This window comes from Cupressus sempervirens, chromosome 9 (assembly GCF_028749045.1).
Source record: "Cupressus sempervirens isolate cs-2001-9-10 chromosome 9, ASM2874904v1, whole genome shotgun sequence".
Classification (NCBI taxonomy): Eukaryota; Viridiplantae; Streptophyta; class Pinopsida; order Cupressales; family Cupressaceae; genus Cupressus; species Cupressus sempervirens.
This window is the reverse complement of record NC_143126.1, coordinates 156,713,873-156,738,271: the sequence shown is the minus strand read 5'-3', so window position 1 is coordinate 156,738,271 and position 24,399 is coordinate 156,713,873.

Here is a 24,399-nt window from a genome sequence, read left to right as displayed (position 1 = left end):
CACATAATGTTGTCAATGATTGTGCTAGGGATTTTTTTATGTTATAGTTATCTAAATTAATTTATAAATGGTGCATGAAAATGGTTATAATAATTACGTAATGTTTATGTTCATTCAATTGCTAGATAAATACCAAGTTAAAGATATGAACGTGTATATTGAGCCCCTAATTGACAAGTTTTTGAAGTTATGGAATGACATCACTATGTATGACATCTCTAGACTGATAGGACATCGACAATTTCAATTCCATGCAATGCTTGTATGGACAATACATGATGCCCCTGGGCTAACTCATTTTTGCGGTATGTTATATTGTTAAGATTACATATTTTTGGTATGTTATAGTGGTTACATATTACTATCGAATGATTAAGTTGCACGTGATCATTGTACATGATCCAACTATACATGATCTTTTAGGTCTTCAGATAAAAGAAAAATTTGCATGTCTAGTTTGTGGTCCGAAGATGAAATGTCATTCGAGAAGTTTAGGAAAGTAGGTGTTTGATGAGTTTAGACACTTTCTCCACCATAATCATAAGTATAAAATTGCTAAAAAACATCTTTTGAATGGGAAAGAAGAGACATCATCAAGGCCACGAAGAATGACACCTCATTTATGCAAGTTGGAATACGATTGACTAAATCGTTGAGGTAATGACCAATTGGTCATCCGAAGTTTACAATTAATATTTTGATATTGTCTTATATTTACTAATGCTACAACTAATGCTCATGAAGGTCTTCAAGGCATCAATGAACAACTTTCTAGAGGAATGAAAAGTTATCCTACTCAATTTAGTAGGTTACCATACTACAAGGATCTCCCAGTCGCGCATTTGTTTGATGCTATGCATATTGGAAAGAATGTAACAGAGACACTATGGAAAATGTTGGATGGAAGGCATGATAGAGAACAAATAGCTAAAATTTGTACTAAAATTCATGAATCTAATCATGCACTAAAAGTTTTCATTGAATCAAATAGGAATGGAGACCACATAAATACAAGTGCCCTTCCTTGGTTATTTACGGAGCAACAAAGTGATGCATTAAAAGAAGTCATAAAAAAAAACAAAATTTCCAACAGAATTTGCTACAAATATAAGCACTCTTCTATCAAAGAAAGGTGATTTTGGGCCAGGGTTGAAGACACATGATTGGCATACCTTCCTCAAGGTAAGTCATGTTTTCTATTTACAGTATATTTGCAAGATTGAATGTAGTATCAGTTGCATTATTTAATAATATATTGAAATGATCATTTTTTAATGATTGTAGTTCGTCCTACCTCTATTCCTTCCACAATAGTTTGACAATAGTATTAAACAAGTTATATATGATCTTGGAAAATATATGAGGTTAGAAGAGTGTTTTTTCTTAGATTTGTAGCTTTTTATTTGAAATCTATTGTATAATTTTATTTGAAATCTCCTCTATGTGTTTTTGCATGTTGAATCTCTTTTAGGTGGTTATCATCTAAAGAAATTGATAAAAAAGACATAAAATATTGGAAGAGAAAAATTCCATAGCTTATGTGTGAAATGCAAAAGTGCTTACCTCCAACGTTTTTCAATGCTCAAGAACACTACCTCATACATCAAGTTGAAATTTATGAAGGGCTTGGTTCCACAAAGAGCATGTCCTGAGGGTTCTATGATAGAGGGATATATGATATACCAGACCATGGTGTATATCAGTGAATATCTTCCAAAGTTTGTAGCAGGTATCCATGTAGATCGCATTTGGGATCCCAACTGTAATGACAAATTCAAAGGGGAGTACTTGACAACGAAAGGTAGATTGAGGAGGGTGATAGGTAATTATAAGTTTTTTTTATATAATTTAACAATTCTTATCCATCATCAATATATATAAGTTGTTTCTAACTGGTGTAATTGTCTTCTTTATAGTTGGTGGTGAGAGGGATGCACTATACTTGTACATTGCAAACAATCTTGATTGGATGACAGTGTGGATTGAACAGTCTCAAAAAAATGGTTGCTCATTAAGATGGGATGGTGTTGCATCGTTGGTTAAAGAAGCTCATTGTAATGGAGATCCCAATGTTATGCCAATGGTACTTGATCTAATATATGGCTTAAGAGATAGAAAGGTATGCATAAGATTACTAATCATGAGACATAAGTTTAATATCAACTCATAGATAAATGAGAAGATTCTTGACATGTTTGAATAATTTCAGGTCAAACACCACAAAGCTATGTACTACCATGGCTATAAATTTTGCACAAAAAAGTTAAGATGAAACAAAAAAAATGTGTGATTCTGGGATAAGTACTGTCTTTGTAGTCACCAATATTTCATCTAGAACTGACATACATCCTCAAAAATATGAAAATTGATACTATGGCATTTTGGATGATATACTTGAGTGCGACTTTGATTCATTCAAAATAGTTCTATTTTTTTGTCAAATGGTTTAGGTTACGATTGAATCAAAATAATCTCGATAGGACTATTATTGAACAAGACAATGGATTTACTATGATTAATACAAGGTCATTTGAGCTAGTCAGAGATGAGCTCTATGTTCTTCCAAGTCAATGCAAGCAAGTGTTTTACTTTGGTGTTCTAGATAAAACAGGTTGGTCATTTTTTGTTAGACATGACCCAAGAGGAAGGGCAGTAAAGTATAATGTGATTGAAGAAGAAGATATTGAAGAAGCACAAGAGGAAGTAAATGATTATCAAGAATGACAGTTACCCAGTGATGAAGAAGAAGAAGATGGTGATGATTTTGGTCATGCTAATGATAATGGCGATAATGATGATGATGATGCTGATGATGATCATGATCATGGTGATGAAGATGGTGATGATCATGGCGATGATGGTCATGATGATGATAGTGATCAACAGGATGATGATGGTGGTGGTGACGACGGTAATCAAAGTAACAAGTTTGATGATGATGATGATGATGACATGGATGAAGATCATGATGATCAATGAAATCTTCAGATATGATCAATTTCAACTATGACAGGGTCTTGTATGACCAAATATTTCTTTCCAAACCATATGTGCACATATAAACATTAAGTAGAACATGTCAAATATTTGTTTACATATAAACATTAGTTACGCTGAATTTTTAACTTAAGACAAATGATTTACATATACAATCTACTTTATTATTAATATTTTTTTTGGTAAGTCTATTACTTTAATTTCGCTGTTGATTTCTAAGACTTACTAATTTTTTCACAGGGCGATATGGATGCACCATCTCAAACACCCTCAATAGAGGTACACATTAATTATTGTAAATTTTAATATTAATATAGAAACAAATGTCCTATTATTATGTTCTTTTCTTTATGGCTTTGGAGTTATTTTGATGAAAGTATATGAATATTTGATGTCACAAATGATAGGAAAAAGCTACAATGATCGCTGATCAAATGCAATTTGAATTACAGGCATCATATCTACATGACATTGGCCTTAGTACTAACCTTGTATTCATCACCCAAAAAATTACTCAAAGATACACTGATGAGCTTGTTAGAATTATCATCAAGGGTGACAAAAGTGAGGAGAAAGAGGCACTGAGAATAGAATTGGACCATAGAATCCAATCTTTGAAAGTAAGCAGTAATAGAAGTTCAATAGATATTAATCTTTTATAGTATCTTATGGATAATGATATCTAATTTTATGTATTCTTGTATAGACATATTTTCCAGTTGCGATGTCACATGGTGAACATGGTCAGGATTGTTGCGAAGTACCTTCACGTAAGTAACACTTTGTTTGTTTTGATCAACATTATAATACTTACCTTTTTTTGTGGATGTTTCTCGCTAGTATCCCATTTGATATTTATCCATTGCAAATTTCTTTGCTAACAATATTCTATTCTTCAGCTCATGATGAAGTTTGGACCCCTCCTTCAGTTGGTGGTCCACTATTGTCTGCTGCATTGGCGGCAACAAGGACCATGCAAACATCATCGTCTATGCCCAGTAGAACTGGTAAAACCTTGTTTTGCTATATTTTGTAATGTGTTATATTTTGTAATGTCTTTCTACAAGTTGATGAACAATGAAGTAGCATATTAGTGCTTAAATGATGTCTACAGAAGCTTGCATACACACAAACACATGCATACACACACCATACATACATACATACATACATACATACATACATACATACATACATACATACATACATACATACATATATATATATATATATATATAGCCACACATAGAGAGACATGGACATAGGCAGGAAGCTAGACCAATAGAGAGTAGTACTAAAATTGACATTTAATTGTATGATGTTTCAGTTGATAGAGCAACAGAGAGCAGTACTACTGAAGCTAATCCATTTTCTGGAGCAATTCATGTGATTAGGACTGGTTCGTATGGAGGGACATTGTTGCTGAATAAGAAAACTATGTTTCCATTAAGAGAACGAAAGCTTCTAGGTGCTTTAAAATTGATATTATTTAAAGTGTAAATTTAGTTTACTTTTACATTACTCATTTTGGATTGATAAATCCTTTATGTTTTTGTAGGTAATAATTCTTTCTTTGAACATCTTTTTCATATGACATTGAGACTATTTGGACCCACCATACGTAAAAGGTACGTAGTTTCATATCATTGCTACATAATTTTTGTTTTCTTCTATTTATTGTAATATATTAAAGTTATTAATCTAACAATCTATTTGTTTTAAGAAGGTGGAATTTACAAGCTGTGGAATTAAAAAATCAGCTAATTGCATCCATTGAGGAGAAATTTGGGAAAAACTTTTTTGACACTGGCCTACTTCTGAAAAGAGCAGCAAAGCATATAAAGACTGTGAGGGGTCAATATAGAAGGGCTCTTAAGGACAAGCCAAAGTACAACTGTCCTCCTATGATTCCACTGATGGAGTGGAATGAAATAATAGAAGATGCAAAGGAGAAAATGCTATGTGAAGATAGAGTTAATGAAGCAGCACAGGGCAAAAAGAGGTATGTCATTATAGTATTAAGTACATTGTAATCATGCACTAATTATTGATATTTTTAAATATATAATCTAAGACATTTTAATTTTTTCATAGATTGCAGGACACATCAGTGGCTACAAAAGCAAGAATAGAAAAGGTTGGCCAACACAAACTTGGCTCTGGTGGCTATATGAATCTGCAGTCTTGAGTTGTAAGTAGAGCAATGAATTTTGTATTTTTTTTTAAATATAATGTTGCAAACAATTTTGTTTAATGAAACCATACATGGAAAACTGACGTTATAAAAAAAAAAAACATAGGGCACAGATTTCAATGTGGAGGTCATAGATGAAGATAGAAAAATTTCCTTGAAGGAAGGCTATAAAGTTGTGGTTGCATGCCTATGTGAAGAATCTGTAAGCCTTGCCCAACAATCCAGTGCACCAAATGATATCTCACAGGTAAATTGGTCAAATGAAAAGTAAATAAAATTAAATAGTTGAGAAGATTCTTTTTTGGTATTAGTTTTAAACGTAAATTGACTACAGAACAATGTGCATAACATTTTACTGCAGCCTTCATATCCTACCACAGAACCTGCTCCTGACGAAGGTCATGATGTGCATTATAGTGGTGGAGGTATTAATTTGCTATTGGAAATTAATTATGCAATTATGAATATAATTAACATCTTCAATAGGAATCTGACGTGTATCCTTTTTTTGAATATATCAGAGAATGTTGAAAATCATGCTGAAGCAATGGACCATGTTCCAAGTGTTCAACATGTTGACATGGTGGCAGATCAAAATGTTAATGTAGATGATGTGGCATTGTCAGGTAAGAAAAATGCATTTTATGTTGTACTCATACTTAATTAAAAAATTGTAATAGTTAGAAAAAGAAAAAGAGTATGCCAATTTATCACATTCACTTGTTCTTGCAACAAATCCCCCTTTAGTGCAACAACCTCCTACTCCTCCAAAAAGAAGGAGCCATCATAATTTGACATTACACGTGCTAGAATAGGAGGAGAATGAAGCTGATATGGATGCTCCTATGAGTGCTTTTCTTAAGATAGCTCGGAAAAACAAAAAAAAGAAATGATATTTTAAAAATCTTCTTTGATAAACCTTGTTGGATAATGAAAGAACTTTTTTTTAAGTAATTTTGTATGAATGATGCGTATTAATAGCGATTTTTAGTTTATGTTAATGAATATTGTTATGTGTTAATGAAGTTTTGATTAGTATTGTGTATTAATAAATTTTATATCATATTAATGAATGTTATGTGATTGTATTGATTGAATGTTATAGTTCATAAATGGATGAATGAATGAATGAAGTATGTAATTAAATGATAATGGGTACTTTAGATTGGTGTTAGGGGGGGGGGGGGGTGAGGCCATATGAGCTTTCACCTTCATGTAGTTGGCCTTGTTCAGTAGAAAATATTATACTATTCTTGAAACCAAGTGAAGCTCAAATTTGTTAAGTCTTCAAACACACATCCCAATTCTCTTTAACGAGACTGAAGTTTTTTCACTTGTAATAGTCTCATTGTAGTCATCTTTTGGTTTGTTGAACATATAGTTCTTGCTTAGTTTAAATCCCAATTATTAGATATTTGTCCACATTGGAGTTAGTTTGGCATAGAAACCTGCATATTTTATTTTATATATTTAGTCAACTGAAAGCAATGTAGAAAGCATTCACATAGTTGATGTCTAACAAAAGAAGACAAGATGCATATACTATTTAGCATGAAAATCCTTGTAGGTGAATTGTGTGTGTATGTACACACACACACATATATGTATGTATGTATATAACTTCAAACAAATGTCTAGACTGAATTAGCAAGAGACACCAACCTCAAATCTTGCAATGCAGAAGGAACTGACCTTTGAAATGCAAGTCAGGAAAATTAACTTTCATCTCCATTCATGATGGAACTTACAATGATGCATATCCACAACAATATTTAGCTTCCAGCAAACAAGTTAAACCTGAAGATAAGCTATTTGAAGACCTGGTTGACTTTGCCAAGGAAAAAAGTAAAACTTCACCCAGTAAAAGTGAAAGTTTTTAAAAATTAGAGGTTGTTCTTTGGGATGGTTTGTACTACATATCTTCAAGTAGCTTGCTACAAGTGACGGTTTAGGTGTAGCATTAGTTTTATTGAAGCCACTGTATACTCTTTTGTTCAATTGAGGTTTAGTATTCATTATGTGTTATATTATTCCTAGTGCACTACAATTTAATTTATTTCTTGTTACTTTTTTTTTTTTCTGATATGAAATTCCTTTTGAAGATTTGTATATTGAAACAAACTTATGTTCTTACCTAGAAGGTAAACAAGTTTAGTAATAGTGCCAAAAGATCCATATATACATATATATATGTACATATATATGTACATATATATATATGTATATATACATATATATATATGTACATATATATGTACATATATATATGTATATATACATATATATATATGTACATATATATATGTATATATACATATATATGTACATATATATATATATATATGTATATATACATATATATATATATATATATATATGTATATATATATGTATATATATATACATATACACATATATAGATATATATATACATATATACATATATATATATATATATACATATATACATATATATATATATATACATATATACATATACATATATACATACATATATATATATATACATATATATATATATATACATATATATATATATATATATACATATATATATATATATATATATATACATATATATATATATAGCAATGTATTGCTGAAGCTTGTTCTATTTTAGATCTCAATTAGTGTGTGAGCTGTTGGTGTTTCAAACTGCTGAAACTATCAAGCAACAAAATGCTTACTATCACAGTGAAATGACTCACACAATCTAGGGATTAGCCAATTCCCAATATCAACTATATGAATGAATCACTATAACCCAACTTCAACAAAACCAAACGATGGTTTCCTACTCTTCTGGCTCTGCTAAACCAAGGCGGGTATACCTAGGGATAATTCTAATGCAACTGTGTATGAAATTATCTTAGTTTCATTCTAATTCTCATCTGTTACTCTCACATACATAAATAGCTCACTTCAATTCTTCAATGCTCTCAAACTTATATACATCCCTTATCAGTAGATCTGGTCATAATTCTCCTAAAATTTACAAATATTCCTAGAAATAGTAGCTACCTAAGACTCAAGAATTAGATATAAATGAGTTGAGACCAACATTTATAAGTCTTGAATAGGATTGAAAATAATTTTGATTTTGTAAGATGATTTGATATGTAGCAGCAGAATTCATCCTTGTTTACTTCTGATTTATAGGACTAGTGCCTTATCCATTGGGCAAGAAATTGACTATTGGTGGGAGATCTAATTCAAATTACTTGTATAAGAATTAATCAACTGCAATCACCCATCTCCATTCTTATGCAATATCCCTTTTATGAACTCATAAACCCTACTGATTTACTGAAGCATTTATATAATTGCTTGAATTAAAAGCAACAATAAAACCAACATACAACCCATACAGACTGCATTCAGCCAAATAAACCTTATTTAAATGACTTCAAAGTAAACAAACCCTTAAACTAGACTCAGAAATTGATGACACATATATAGTGTAAATACCCCTTTGTATTATCCTTTTCAAATGACTAATACAATAATCGATAGAAAACCAATTGAATGCCCAGAATAGATTGCCATTTCTGTCATTTCAATTTTCTTATCAGAAAGTACAATGGAAGCAAACTCAAAACCTCTGCATACTATTGGACCGACTGAATATGTACTCTTCTTGAAAGAAACAAAAAATTGCACAAGTCTCAGACCATCACAATGCCTTGAAAACTCATTTATATAGCATGAGTTGCAACAAGCAATGGGAAATTGTGATCTGACAAGTGTCCAAGGAACAAAGCATCATACAAAAGATGAAAACAATCACAACAAAATGCCAGGCATATCAAATATTCCTTCAGGTAGGCCCGTTCTAGTTTTTGTTGTGAATCATCAACTTCTGATTTGTCTCTCATTACTTTGGCTCCTTAGAATATGTGGCTACCAAGCTGGCCAAAGAAGGATGATCTTGTGATACCTCCAAATTGGTTTTCTCCTGCAGGTTCTCACTGCTTTCACCCTGAGCAGGCATTATTTCCTTTTCCCCTTCTTCTTTTTTTAGTTCTGGTGTAGATGTGTCAATAACCTGCACCTCACCTTCTTGTTTCTCATCATCATCTAAACTATCCTCCTCTAACTGCTGGTCCAATAGAAGATCTGCCATCTAAGTGTGAAATTGTATATCATCCGACCAGCTAAACTATAGGATATCATTTTTCTTTTTTAAAATATAACCAACCTCCTTTTCAAAATCAACAAATTCTTGCTTCAAAGAATAAAAAAAAATTGGACTTTAACCAATTCCTCTGTCATGGTGGCCCACCAGGCATGCCCCTTTTCATTAATAACTTTATTTATCCTTGTGTAGAAAAGGTCATCCAATTCTTTACTCCACTCTTCCTTATTTTTCAATTTGTTCTTTCTATCCAAGGCACAAGGAAATAGATCAAATTTTTTATTCTTGTACTTATTCAAATAAGAAACAATTTTTAGTTGCAGAGAAACTCTCCTGTTATCAAAATCTGATAGGTCATTAGCAATATCATACAATTTTTCAACATGGTCATTGGAAGACTTTATAACTGAATAACATAGAAGGGTGATTTCATTTTCCCTTCTTCCCCATTTATTAACAATAGGCTTCAGGGTATCATCATGAGTTTTCAATTCCTCCCATATATTTATTACTTTTACCAACTGATCAAAGAATAAGGGCCACTCAATTTTTTCCACTAAATACATTAGAGCCTTTCTAAGCTTATCCTCATACTGTGTATTTAACTCTACATGTAAGGCCCATAGTTTTCTCTTCTCTTCTTCAAATTCCTCAGCTATATAATATTCAGGCCTTTAAGGTGTGTCTGGTATGTCTACAAGGGGGGTGGATTTAAAAGGTTCCACTAGAGGATGGGGGTATGTTATTCTTGGCCTTATGGATTTCCCCATTGCCTTTTTTTCAAGTTCAATTCTCCTTTTTACCTCCCTATTATAGGCCTCAAGAAGTGTTTCATATTTATTCTGTAACTCAGATGTAACTTATTCCTCCTTCTTAGCAGTGGCCAATACAAACTTAGAAGAATCCACATTCCAATATGCTGCCTATACATGTGAAGTGTTAGCAACCCTTTTTACAAGTATATTTCCCATAAACCCAAACTCATTTGATTGTGATGGTGTGGCTCTAGATCCCTTTCTCAATAAACAACTAACCAATGCAGCTTGATCTTCAATGAATGAAGTACCTTGGAAGTCTCTTCTATTTGGGTCTTGCAACTCCAATCTACTTGAAATAGAATTGAAAATTAATGCATCTGCAATATCCCAATTGGGCAATAATAAAATGTTAGATGCCTTTATCATTTTCCTCCCCTCCTTAGGGCTTATATTCTGCAATTCGTTTCTTCTTTAATTTGGTTTTGCATGGAAGTTTCATCCATTTCTGGATGCTCTGTTTTCATCTTTTTATATTTCTCCTCGAAAACGTTCATGTTTGTCCTCCATGCAAACTGCTGAAAAGCCCTTGATTTCACAAAGCTGTCATCAGTCAAAAATTGATGACTTGCCTGCTCTAATATAGGGTCCAACTCCCTACCTCTATAATTAGCTATTGTTAGATCCAAACTTGGGAGAGGAAGTTCTGGAGGGTTACCATCATCTAATTCTACTCAAGAAATAAAAATATCTCCTTGTGATCCCATTTGTTCAACCTATTCACCAGTGAGCTTCTCTTCTCCAATGCTCAAGGGGATTGGGTGGGTGAATATTCCTCATCTTGAGGCCTTTCTTCTATCATTACCTTTTGCCTCTTAGGACTAGGTTCTTCAGGTCTCTCCTCTTGGGCTACACTGGTAGATCCTATTATTTGTTTGCCCTTATCTATAGGAACCCTTTTATTCTAAATTATAGTATATTCGGGCCTCTTTTGTACAATTATTTTACCAGTTCTCACATTTGGAGTGAAAGCCAACCTCCTCATGACCTCTCTGGCCTTATCAGGATATGAATCAATAAAAAATTATTTCTTTTCATTCATGACCTCCATTATTTCAGGGAAGGTATTCATGAGCTTACTTATTTTGTCAGCCTCTGTAATAGTATTATCCAAAGGATCATATTTATTATCAAAACAATGAATGAATTCTAAGACTCGAGAATAAACTCTCCATATTTCCTTTTTAGTTTCCTGCTCCTGTAATGAGAATTCAATCCTTATAATATCCTCTGGATAATAAGAATCATGCTTGACCAGTCCCAACTTGATATTATGCCTCAACATCTGATTGAAAAATCCCTCAGAATCACAAAAACAGGGATGAGAGACAACCATCATATACTGCTCCAAACTTTTATGCAAAAACATCCATCCTCGTTTTGTAATCACAAACTAATGGGCCACTATGTAGGTAGGGAAAATTGACCCTAATTTCCTTTTCAACAAAAACATTTCTTCCACTCCCCCCCTAACTACCATAAAACTTCACCCATTCCCTCCTTCAAAGGAACTTGGTAAGGAAAAACATGAGGGTTCCCCTTGAAACCATAGATTCTAAAAACAATAGAAAAAGGGTAGGGGATGATATCTCCCCAATTATGTGAAACTTTCAAGTCATGGGGGTTATCCATAGGCCTGATGAGACTCATTATTACCCTAGGGATTTTGGGATTGTCACTCAATATGAGGCATCTCAATTTAGCAGCAAAATATCTATCAAATCTGACAAAACTAGCATTACTTGCATCCCAGGTCATATCTGCACTCCACAATTGGACTGGCAATATTTCTCCATTCTCCTCTCTATTTAGTTCCATCTCATTACCAAAATATGTCACTCCTTTGAACAAAAACATATGCATTAACAAAGAGTAGTGACCAAATTTTTTTTCCACCTTGCCCTTCGCAATCCCAACTAAACCAATGTGAATTTCTTCAGCCAAAAAGGAAGCAAAATAAAAAATGACATCTACACCAAAGGAAGCATTCTGAACCATCATGTACATGAAACCAATGGGCATAAACTCATGCTCATCTTCACCAAAAACTCAGCATAAGGTCCTGTATATCTCTATAGCCTGGGAAGTGAAAAGACTCTTCTTAAAAGGCTCTCTAGAGGTTGCAGTAATTAATGGAAAAGTTCCTATTCTACCAATATGTTCCCTGAGTGCACATCCCCTAATTACATCCTTCTTTGCTTTATATTCATTCTCTAATTCTAGCAGATTGATTTGCACATGGTAGTCTGATAATGGTTCCAGGTGAAAAACCTCTCTAATTTCTTTAGGAGTAATTGAGACCAGAGGCACACCATCCTTTCTTCTTACAACCCTAATGGCTTGGTCATAATTCTTAGCAATGGCTTCAAGCAAATCATAATCCATGAAAATACTTGGGACTACTAACTTTCCCAAATCAAAATTCTAGACATTAGCATGTAGGGCAAACAACTTTCTTTCTGAAAACCACTTTTAAACAAGATAAGGCCAGTTTGAGTAGTTGTTACATCCCTAACCAAGTTCCCCTTTTCATATAGGCCATCACCAATTTTAAGCCTAGGGTTTAAGGAAATTAAATTTTTAACTTGTGCAGGCTGTACAGTAGATTTTGGGAGTAATTCTAATAAATAATCGTGGACATTCCTAGCCATATAATTAGTTTGTCCAGAGAATGGTTTCTTAGGAGGCATTTGATAGTATTGAGAGAATTGGAATGCCACAGAGGTTATACTATGAGTACTTACTTGACTTGCTAAACTTGTTCTTCTCTAAACTTCTAAAATTTCTCTCGAACGACAGAAGAATAGTTTCACTTCTTTACCAGGCTTAATACGACACAATCAATCAGGCTCTTGTGCTCAAAAAATTTGCAATCTCTATTTGCGTGGGACTAGAATTAATGAAAATCTCTGTGTTATACTTTGTTCCTCCCACACATGAAGCTTTTACTTATCATAAATGTGTCGAACAAAAAAATAGAGTGGCGTCGCACTTTCTTTTTTAAACTTGTGCCGTTGATCCTTGAAAAATCCTATGATCTAGGAATGACAACTAAGCTAACTCAGATTTCTTCTTAACACATTGGTAGTCAAGCCAATAAAAAACCTCCACCTATACCTTTCCTTCAAGGTTGGCACTTCAAACTGGGCCCATGGATGACTATGGACACGTGTCATCAACTCGCTAACTCGTTATACATAATTCTTGAGCACCTTTCCACAACGAGCTAGTGATGATCACTGATCTTACTTTAATCATGTGGTAGACAATTGAAACAACCTTTAAGAACATGATGGTGGGTCCATTACTCGTTAACTTGCTATACTTAATTTTTGCACATCTCTTTATAGCGAGTCAACGAGCGTCATCGATCTAGACTTGATCTCATGGATAGTAATTTTACTTCAACAGTGGTGGGCCACACTCGCTAACTCACTATACTTAACTTCCAAGAACTTCTTCATAGCGAGTCAATGCCACCCTTTGATCCTGGCTCGATCTCACGATTATAAATCTTTGTACCTAGTACATGAGAAGTTGGTCCATGATATCATTGTTGTTGAGCTGGCTAAACATATATATATATATATATATATATATATATATATATATATATATATATATATATATATATATATATATATATATATATATATATATATATATATATATATATATATATATATATATATATATATATATATATATATATATATATATATATATTCTAATCTCTACATGACATCACATGTCTTGGGCCTCGGCATCTGTGACTTTCAGGTGGGCCGCTATATCGCTACTAGCATAAAAACCAACAATTCGGCTAGCGATATGGTGAGTTCCAATGAATCAAAATAAGTGTGTAGATTTGTGTATTAATTTAGTCCATTCTCTTTGTAATGTTGCATGTTTTAGTTTCAATTTTTTTATAAATTATAATAAATATTTAGCATCTAAGATAAAATTAATTCAATTAAATAATGAGAATATGCAATAATTAGTATTGTAATGATAAAAATAATTTTTAATTCATCTTTATATTAATTTGAGCTACTCATTTTTTTATTATGTGAATAGTTATAAATGCTATAATTTGTGTTTTTTATTTATTTATAAAATTGATTAATTATATATATTAATTATATATATAAACATGTATATTATCTTAGTTTAATTTATTTTCTTATAGTATTTGAATATTAAATCAATTAAAATAATCTCTATTAGTAATCTGATATACGGTTCCCTACTCCTAATATTTTCTACTAACCATTCCTAAACTATACTATAACTATCCCTTACATCTTCCTTTACTTCCTACCACCCTTTATCTAATTTTACCACTAATTCCCTATCCACTAGCCATTAACCCTTATATCCTTTAAAAAATAACAATATTTAAGCCAAATCTTTTATTTACTACATTTTACTTTACTTATACATCTCCTCATACAAATAACATTAATCCACTTAACGTCCCTATAATCCCAACCTGACGCCAACCTTCCTAGAATTCATGTGACATGGGGTCAAGTGAATCATTACTTTTTTCTTTTGTGTTTGATGAAATTGACTTAATGTAGGGAGGTTTGTCAATAAATATATGATAATACTAAGTTCCATAAAATACTTGAAAACTTCATCCTTAAAATCATTCACTACACATCCATCTCACAATCTATGCATGTAAACTAAAATACCAAATTAAGCATAACTATTCATAGCTTGAAAGTAAATAAACATTCACACATATGACACAAGATATGATTACCCAAAAACCCTCTAATGAGAAGGTAAAACTGGGGTGGGGATGACACCCATACATCTTCACTACTACATTTATAAAGTATATCCAATGAATGTTACAATGTTTGATCATGAAATATGATCTACCCTATTAAAGGTATGCCTTGTTAAAGGGTTACAAAGCCTATTACATCTTACCCTATTAAAGGATTTCAATACCCTATTAGAAGTGTGCCTAGTAAGAGGACTTCAACTTACAATGAAGTAAGCACCCTATTCAAGGATTTATCTCAGCATGTTAGGACTACTCTGTTAAGAGATTTAAATGATTCACCTATTAAAATGTCTCAACAATGATCCTTTGTTAGCACTCTACTACTTGATGTTAGATCACCTCTTTGCATGTATTCTTGATCCTTCTTTGATTAGATGTATCTCTTCTATCCTCTAACTCCTTTACTATGTTCTCCTCTAACATATTCTATAATTCATGTCTCTAGATCACAATTCCTTAGTCACACCTTGATTCTCTTTTTGCATGCACAAAATTCTCTTTCTACTCATCTCCTTACTTACATTCTATATTAGGGTTTACCCTCCTTATGAAGATCTTGGTGTCTTAGGGTTAGGTATGAATCAATGATTGTGATTCACCTATTGCTTAATCCTTCTCTTTTTTCTGATTGGTTGCATGTGTTGCATTGGGATAATCAATCAAGATTCATTGTTATCATCTAGGATCTCAAAATATATCCTTAAGTTGGTTCCAAAATAATTTACATAGGAGTTTGTGCCATTACAAACAACTATGTCAAAACTATATAACTCAACACTAGAAGTCCCTAATGCTCAACATCAACTAACATCTGAATAACTCAACATCCTTTGATTAGTCGGCTCTTGAATCACTCGACATCATCTATCTACTTGACACTTGAGTGGATTGGCACCAACTGTTTACTCAACATACACCAAGAATCTCACTTGATATGCACTATCTGACATGTTATGCCCCAAATGTATTACTTGTTTGACATGAACTAATCTTGTAAATGACTTAAGTGTATAAACACTCATATGTCAAAACCAATTTGAGATTAAAAATCTCCCCCTTTGACATGAGTGGAAAAAACACTTGGTCATGCATGAATATCTTTAACTTATAAGCATAACTTAGATAATCACCATCTTTACTCGGTATAATACAAAATATCAAAATTTTGCAAAACTTGACTTTACTATCATACCTCAAAATCTTATAAATCCCCTTAAGTTGATTATTATATCTTGAATCTTGAATCAATACTATTGCTAAGTAAATATGCATATGCTATACTTTGTTTATGTCTTTGACTCCCCCTTTATTTCGTCTCCCCCAAAACTGTATCTATTCATCACTTGGAGTCAATGTCACTAAAAAACTTATTATGCTCCCCCTTTCTTATTTCTCATCCTATCTTATTACTCCCCCTTTTTGAAACTTATGTCAAAGGGTTATACTTGAATATTGTGTTTATCCAAAAAAAGATTTATGGATCTCAAGTATTAGCTTCAAAGCTACATCCCAATTATCACAACCTACCTCCAATGATTTGATTTGGATGGCCAAATTGGCAACAAGATAAACTAAGCCTTCTAGTTTAGAAAGATGGGGATCTTTTTGCATTAGTGTCTCTACAAAGGCTAGCTCCTTGTGAAGTATTTCCATGTGTGGGGTCAACATGGATTGGATGCTAATAAGTGTGGCCCAAATATTTTCTTCTTGAGCATGCACTAGGTCAACCAATTGACCTTGGGAATTCATCGAATTCTTGAAGTGCTTCTAACTTTGAGCTAGAGAATTGGGTAGAGTAATACCTGTTAGCTTCATTTTTGCCTCCAAATTGTCAATATGGCACTGTACTTCTTCTGTGAACAAATTTGTATCACACAAATTGGTGTAAAGTAAGAAAATATTCTCTAAGATTTTATTTACACTTTTAGTCTTGGTTGCTAACTCAACCAAGACTAAAAGTGTAATAGAACTTGATACCTTGTCATTTACCTTTCCTTGAAATTTTCTCTTAGACCATTCAAGTAGTTTGACATTTGAATCTAGGTCTGCATCATTGATGTGTTCTATAATGAATACCAACTGTTCCATGATAGGCTTGTCTTCTTTAGGTGCTGGCAGGCTGAATGCATCAATAAATATATTCTTGATGTCTTGCAATGCTTGCTTCTATGTATGCTCCCTTCTGAGTAGCTCTTGATTCTTTTTCCTTGCAAGTGCATCTTGTAGTATGCCAATTTGTTCAATTGTGATTGTTGCAAGGTCAATCTTTGGTAGGAAAATCACTTCATCCAAGTTGACATCAATAAATGATGTAACCTCACCTACCTTGGATGTACTAGACCTTGGTGATTATAATGGTGTCGCTTCTATACTCGACCTTTGAAGTGCTTGACTTGGAAGAGTAGTAGTTGCTGGTAAGGTCACCAGTGTTTTTATTGACAATTTCTCCTGAGGCTTATTAGAAACAATATTCCACCAAGATAATTGAGTGGGGGGTTGGGGGGGGGGGGGGTGGGTGAATTAGTTATCCAATAATTAAAACACTTATCTTCTTTAAACAAACTTAACCATTCAACCAAAGTAAATAACAACAATAGAAAGATTCACATAAAAAAATACACTAGATATTTTGACTAGGGAAACCATTGATCAGAGGGAAAACCCCAGTGGGAATGATGCCCGCAAGATGATGTACTAATATAAAGATTCCTTGTTAGAGTATAGACCTTGTTAGGAGTCTATTACAACATTTAGTAAAATCAGTCCCTATTAGGACACTTTGAATCCTTGTTAGGAGATTCTAACCCTATTAGGATTTGTGCTAACCTTGTTAGGAGTTATGGTACAATGTATGCAAGAAGATCCCATTGCCAAAACATGCAATTTCAACTATGAGAAGAGCTCATTGCTCAAACAAGTAATTTACTGTTATTTATCTTCCCTACTTGTTCTTTCCTCTATCCTATCAACAAGACCAATTATGATTAGACATTGTAGACTAGGTCATAAACCTCAAATCCAAATACCAAACCTTGGATCACTTAGAAAAACCTTGGCAATGAAGTTTCCTTTACTTCATCACTGCTTTGCTCAATTTCACATTCCATACTCTCTTCTACATCCATGCTTTGCTCAATTTCACATTCCATACTCCAAACATTCATAATTCACATACATCCATGCCATGATAAAGGAAAATATCCTTCCTTTATACCAAGTCCATTAAACAATTCCTTGAGCTGGTTGTTAATCCTTCTCAATTAATTATTATAGGACCACATTAAGAGCATGTTACACTTAGCGATAACACACATCTTCCACCTTGCAACTTGAATAAATTTTTCTACACATAATATTATTACAAGTGACCTTAGCCATGCCATCCTTAACATGTCTTCTCCAAGTCCTCAACCTTGATCCTCAATATATCAAATTTGCTAAGAGATATAACAAGTTTACCCAAACATGCCTCTATAAACTCTATCTTAGAACAAACATTACCAAAACTTACACAACTTCTTCTAGACTTAGCCTTTCTACTTTCGATGTTAACTGAATATGCTAGATACTCAAATGTATCTCTCATAACCATGAGTGGTTGTTATGTTCAACTAGTCAAGCATATGAAATTGATCTTTCCATTGTTCTTCTGTCAGATACCACATAAGACATCAAACATGCAATATTGACATCAATGAAAAACTCGGTCATGAGTGTTACATATTATCATCAAACCAATATTCCAAAAATCTCTCCAATCTTCCAACAAGGCTATGTAGTCAAGTTTGAATCTTCCATCTTTCCTCTTCTTTCTTTTCAATTTCAATTGTATCTTGAACTTGTGTTGTAGGTAGACGAGTATCTACCTATCTTGTTTGAACTTGTGTTCCATCCCATGCTTGAGTAGAAACTTTTGGTACTAACAAATTTTGCACCAATTTGTTGATGTTAGCCATGGTGGTTGTTTCTTTCCTTTGATACACTACAATGGGTAATGTAGGTTGCATCATAGTAAATTAAGGGGTTTTTGATGTCTCGAGTTTCCACCTCTATAAATGTCTTCTCTACCTCCTTAAGTTCATCTACACTCACCAATATAGGGTGACTACATAAGTTCTCCTTGGTGGTGGTGTCTAGTTGTATCTTCTTCATGTCCTCCTCTATTAGTGAATTAATATATTGAGTCATAGTGTCAGAAACATCCTTGATCTATATGATTTTAGTGTCTACTTTTCTCACATGTAGTGGATTGGCACTCAACATTTGTATATCTAGTATACTCTATTCTAGTTGCTACTCATCTTCAGTTATTGCCTATTTTTGTTCCCATTCTTCAATGCCTTCCATATGTTCATCCTTCTTAGAATCAACTTTAGTAACCTCAATTAATTCTTGCTCATATTTATCTTCACCTACCTTAATAGGTTTTTCCTCAATTACCTTAGATGTTGTTAGCCCATAAATTACCTTCTAGATTTGGGTACTTTTCTGAACAACATCTTCAATTTTAGTTTGGAGAATATTAAATGCATGATACTTAGGAGAAAATCTCACTGCATACTTCTTTATGGCTTTAGTCATCTTAGCTTTACCTAAATCTGGCATCACTCTTACAATTGTAGTCTCTCTAATATTCCTTTCTATTGTAAGACTATATTTCCATCTTTTCTCAACTCTATCATATAAAGTATTTGGTAGAGAGTTCTAAATCTCAATTAGAGTCATCTTAAATGTTACCATCATGGCATATATTGACTCTTCTACTTTATCCATTTCTAGCTTTCCAAGTCTATCAAATCCAATATGTGAAAATCCACTCAAATCTACATTATTCTTTATATTTTCACATAGATAATCTAAATTAGAAGGACTGTGACTTACCACTTTAAATTGGCTATTATCATAAAATTCTATCCTCTCTTCATATGATTTAGTTGGAGCAATGTACTTTCTCCTTTGTCTCTTCTCAGACACATCAACTTGTATAGCTTTCCTAGCTTTGTTTTGTTTTTGCTTGGCTACTTCTTGAGCTTTCTTAGTAGTAGGTCTTGTACTAGTTTGTGTAGCTAGAACTATAGGCTTAAGTTTTACAACCTTATTTAATTTTTGACTACTAAGGCTTTATCTTTTCTTTTCTTCTCTATGGCTATAGGTTCTTCACTAACTTCTTCTCCTTTGACACCTTCTTCAAGCTCGACTTCCACTTCTCCTTGATCTTGTCCCTGACCTTGTGTTAGAGCTAATGGTGCTTGGGCTAGTACATTTTCTTCTTCATCATCATTATCATCTTCATCATCTTCCTTTGCCCCTTCACCATATTTTTCTTTCAATTTCTTGACAATCTTGTTCTTCTTCCTTATCACTAATGTTGTCTTTAGATCCATAGTTATCTTTGATTTGGCAACATCACAATTTACAAAGTCAGTAGCCTTATTATCTACTTCTTCTTCTACAAGAAAGGATGCAATTACTATAGATGCCTCATCCACATTGACTTCATATCCTAGTGATCTCAACCATTAACCCTTGGAGCTACAACTTGTACATTTGTGAAATCAGTATCAACTAGAAAGCAAACCTCATTGAAATGTTTCTCAACTAGTGACACTAGTATCTTGTGTCTTTGTTTCATTGACTACTTAAAGTCCTCAAAATAGATAGTCATAATAGACTCAAAGCTCTCTCCCATTTTCTCAATGAATTCTCCTATTTTCACTACAATGGATTTGTTTGTCTTCCATGAAACTTTTCCAAAGGAAGGAAATGTGTTCTACACATAGAAAAGTATACATACAAGTATTGATCAAAAATTGCATTGTTCACTCTTGGTTTTCATCATAGCTTAGTAACAACTAGATTTCACTCGACAACTTAAGTGAAAATTTTCATGCTTGACAGTAACATGAAAATTGAAAAACTAAAAGATTTCTTCAAGATTCTAAACAAAACTTTGCATCTTTCTTCATGAAAATATAATCTTTTCAAAACTAAGTCCTTGGAAATAATTATGATATATTATTTAAATATTAGTCCGACACATACCTCTTGATTTCTTAGTTGGAGGTGGTGTCATCAACTGACCCATTGGGTGAAGAGATCCCATCAGAACTTGATGTGCTCCAATCTTCCTTTCTCTTCCATGTATTTTTCATTTCATCTTTGACATTCTCAACATTTTCCTTTTCTTTGCCTTTGTTGAATGACTGATTTGCACTTTTGACCTTGTTGGGCAATTCTTACTTATGTGACCAATCTTCAACCAACTAAAACATGTAGTTGACTCAACCATTTTTTGTAGTCACTTCTAAAGTGTGTTCTTATGCAATTCTTAGGAACATGTCCAGACTCTTGATAGTAGTGGCAACTATACCTAGTATTGTAATCCTAATTATAAGATTTTCCATTGTGATTTACCTTTGTGTATTTGTTTGATGACCACTTAGGCTTGGATCTGCACTCATATGCTCTATCTCCATACTTCTGATAGTTATAGTAGTATACTTCAAATCTTTGCATGCTCAAGGTCTTGGTTTTGCATTCATGTGCCTGATGTCCTTATTTGTTGCATTTGTGGCAGTGACCCATGGACTTCTGCTTAGGATTCTAATTTGCAATCTTGCTCTTGCAAACATTAGTAGTAAACTTTTAATAAATTAAATTTTAAATAGGAAATTAGGATATTTGGCAATAATTTTAGTATTATGAGTTGTTAATGAGTAGTATCAGATTTTAGATAGGGAAGTTTATTATATAAATTTATTTTTAAAATAATTAAAAATAATTAAATTTAATAATTAGAGTATAAAATAAGTTTATTAAAGTTTCAACTAAATATTATATCATTTTTTATTAAAAAAACTATTCACATAGATTTAGCATAGTAGTTCTCCAAGAGTTTATATCAATTAAATTTCAGAAAATTTATTTCAAAAATTTCCTATTTAAAATTTAATTTATTACCATTTTACAACTTCATTATATTAAATATTAGTTTTTTTGATAAAATTTAATTGAAAATAAGAATTAATAATATTTACATAATTTTCAAAATATATTATAAAGGTAAATAGATAAGTAAATTTATTATTGTGTAAGAAGAGATAATTATATGTTGAATTTGGTCGATAAGATACAATCCTAAAAAATAAATTAACAATGATACTATTTAATAATACTAACACAACTATGCTTTTAAAGCAATTATATTTGATTCCACTAAAAAAAAAATACACTAATTAACATCATTTAAACTAACACTTTATTTAATACAAAACAAACAACTCTATTGCCAAATATCCTAATTTAAAAACATACTAAAAACCTAAATTTTTAAAAAACTATCTAAAATCTGATACTACTCATTAACAACTCATAATACTAAAATTAATAAAAAGTAAAAATAAAAATTAAGACATTAACACTACTAACTTAACTTTCAAACAATAAATTTTCAATGTTTTAAAACATTTAAATTAAACTACCTAACAATTAAAATCTAAATTTTAAACTTATTTTAAATAACTAATCTATCTTTAAACTAAAACTAAATTAATTATCACAAACAATAAATTTAATTAAGAACTAAAAACTAAATTAAATTTATACTAACTTAAAATTAAACTAATCTAATACTAATTTAAATTTAAAACTAATCTTAATTTAATATTAATTTAAATAATTAAAAAAAAAAACAAACTAACTTAATTCTAAACTAATTTTTAAAAGACACATATTAATTAAATTATATATATATAACCCCAAACCCCTAACACTAATTGCCCACAACCACAAACTTCAAACTTCAGACCACATGGGCTCAGGGCCCCATAAATATTTTCCCCCACCCTCATGCTGCCCCAGGCCTATTTAAAAGGACACAACCCAAAATTGTGCAGGGCAGTACATTTTGTAGGAGCTAACAAAAGTAAGGGAGGTAACGGCACATGCTATTTAGCCGATGCATTTTTGTTGCTATTTAGCCAATATCCGAGCATTCGCTATATCGCCACTGGCAAATCACAATTATTTCCTGTTAGTGACTTGGCGAATCGCCGAATATTTTTACACTCCGGTGACACCACTTGCAAGTTTTTTCCCACATGCATTCCTTCTTGAAATTGACAAGTCTGGGATGTATCACGTGGTGATAAGATCATCCCGTGAACACATTTTGTGACATCGGATTCCACTTTTTAGTATCATAGGTAATTTTTTGTTGATTGCCATCTCGCTATGTGTAACATATGAGCATCTTCCCATAGCGAGTATGCAACAACCGTGGATTCAAATCGGATCCAACGATAGGACTAAACCACCTTTTTCATGAGACTCAACCACGACGTCCAAACATGCAGGAGAAGAATATCCGTTCTTTGCCCCTTTTTTCAAAAAGAATTCGTGATAGGGTAAATTGTAAAAGCCAAACCTAAGGTTTTTCATAGACTTTCAACTTGGCAAGCATACTTATATACACCCCACATGAAGTATGTCTGTGTTTCATAGCAGACCGGTAGTGCAGGGAAAATGTGGGGTACTTATCGAGGTGCAAATCTTCATTTATTTAGCCAATTAAAGTCATTTATCTCAACATATGGCTACTAAAGCTGTTCATCTGGACAACATGATGAAGATGAGTGGTTAGTATGTTCTTCAAGTTCCTTTTTAAATTTTTTACTATGAATTTGTTCCAGTTGCAATATAGTAGTTTTACAAACATATTTCCATGGATACTACATGGATCCTCAAACTTGAGTTTATAAAAGTCTTAGAAAGTGCATCTTTTAAGCTAAACTTCTCTCATGGATCATATGTTACATCTATCAAATTATATATCAGATTTGTGTGATCTCCATTAGGCACAACTGCATGCATTTGTTGGAATTGTTGGAAAAAAGATAATAGGAAAGGACTAACACCATGCTGTAGAAAAACTACATATGTTGGGTTGTTTATTATTTGTTTCTTTTTGTTCATAAGTAAAAATGGATCTGTCATGTAATTGTGCACCTCTAGCACATTATATTATTACTTTTTACTGCATAGTATTTCGTGGAGTTTGATATATTTATAAATATTGTATGTTGTCAACATATTTATTCAATGGTTATAAATAGTAACACTACCTATGATTATGAGATTCATGCTTGCCTTATAGGTTTTATAAGATTGGTGTTGCAGCTGCTATATATGCAAATGTTGGATATTCTCAGTCTACTATATTTATTGCTTTGGCTCACCAGGATGCAGTTCAGCAGGCCTTTTTAATCATTGTATATTTTAGTGGAAATGATTCTTTGGATCCTCACCCCTCAGGATTAGGTCCTCATGTACCACTTCCTAAATACATTGAGAACATTAAGATAATTACAACCTACCTCCAGGTACAATTTTCATCATTTTTCTGTGTTTAGATTTCTTCAATTTCATTTGAAAGATA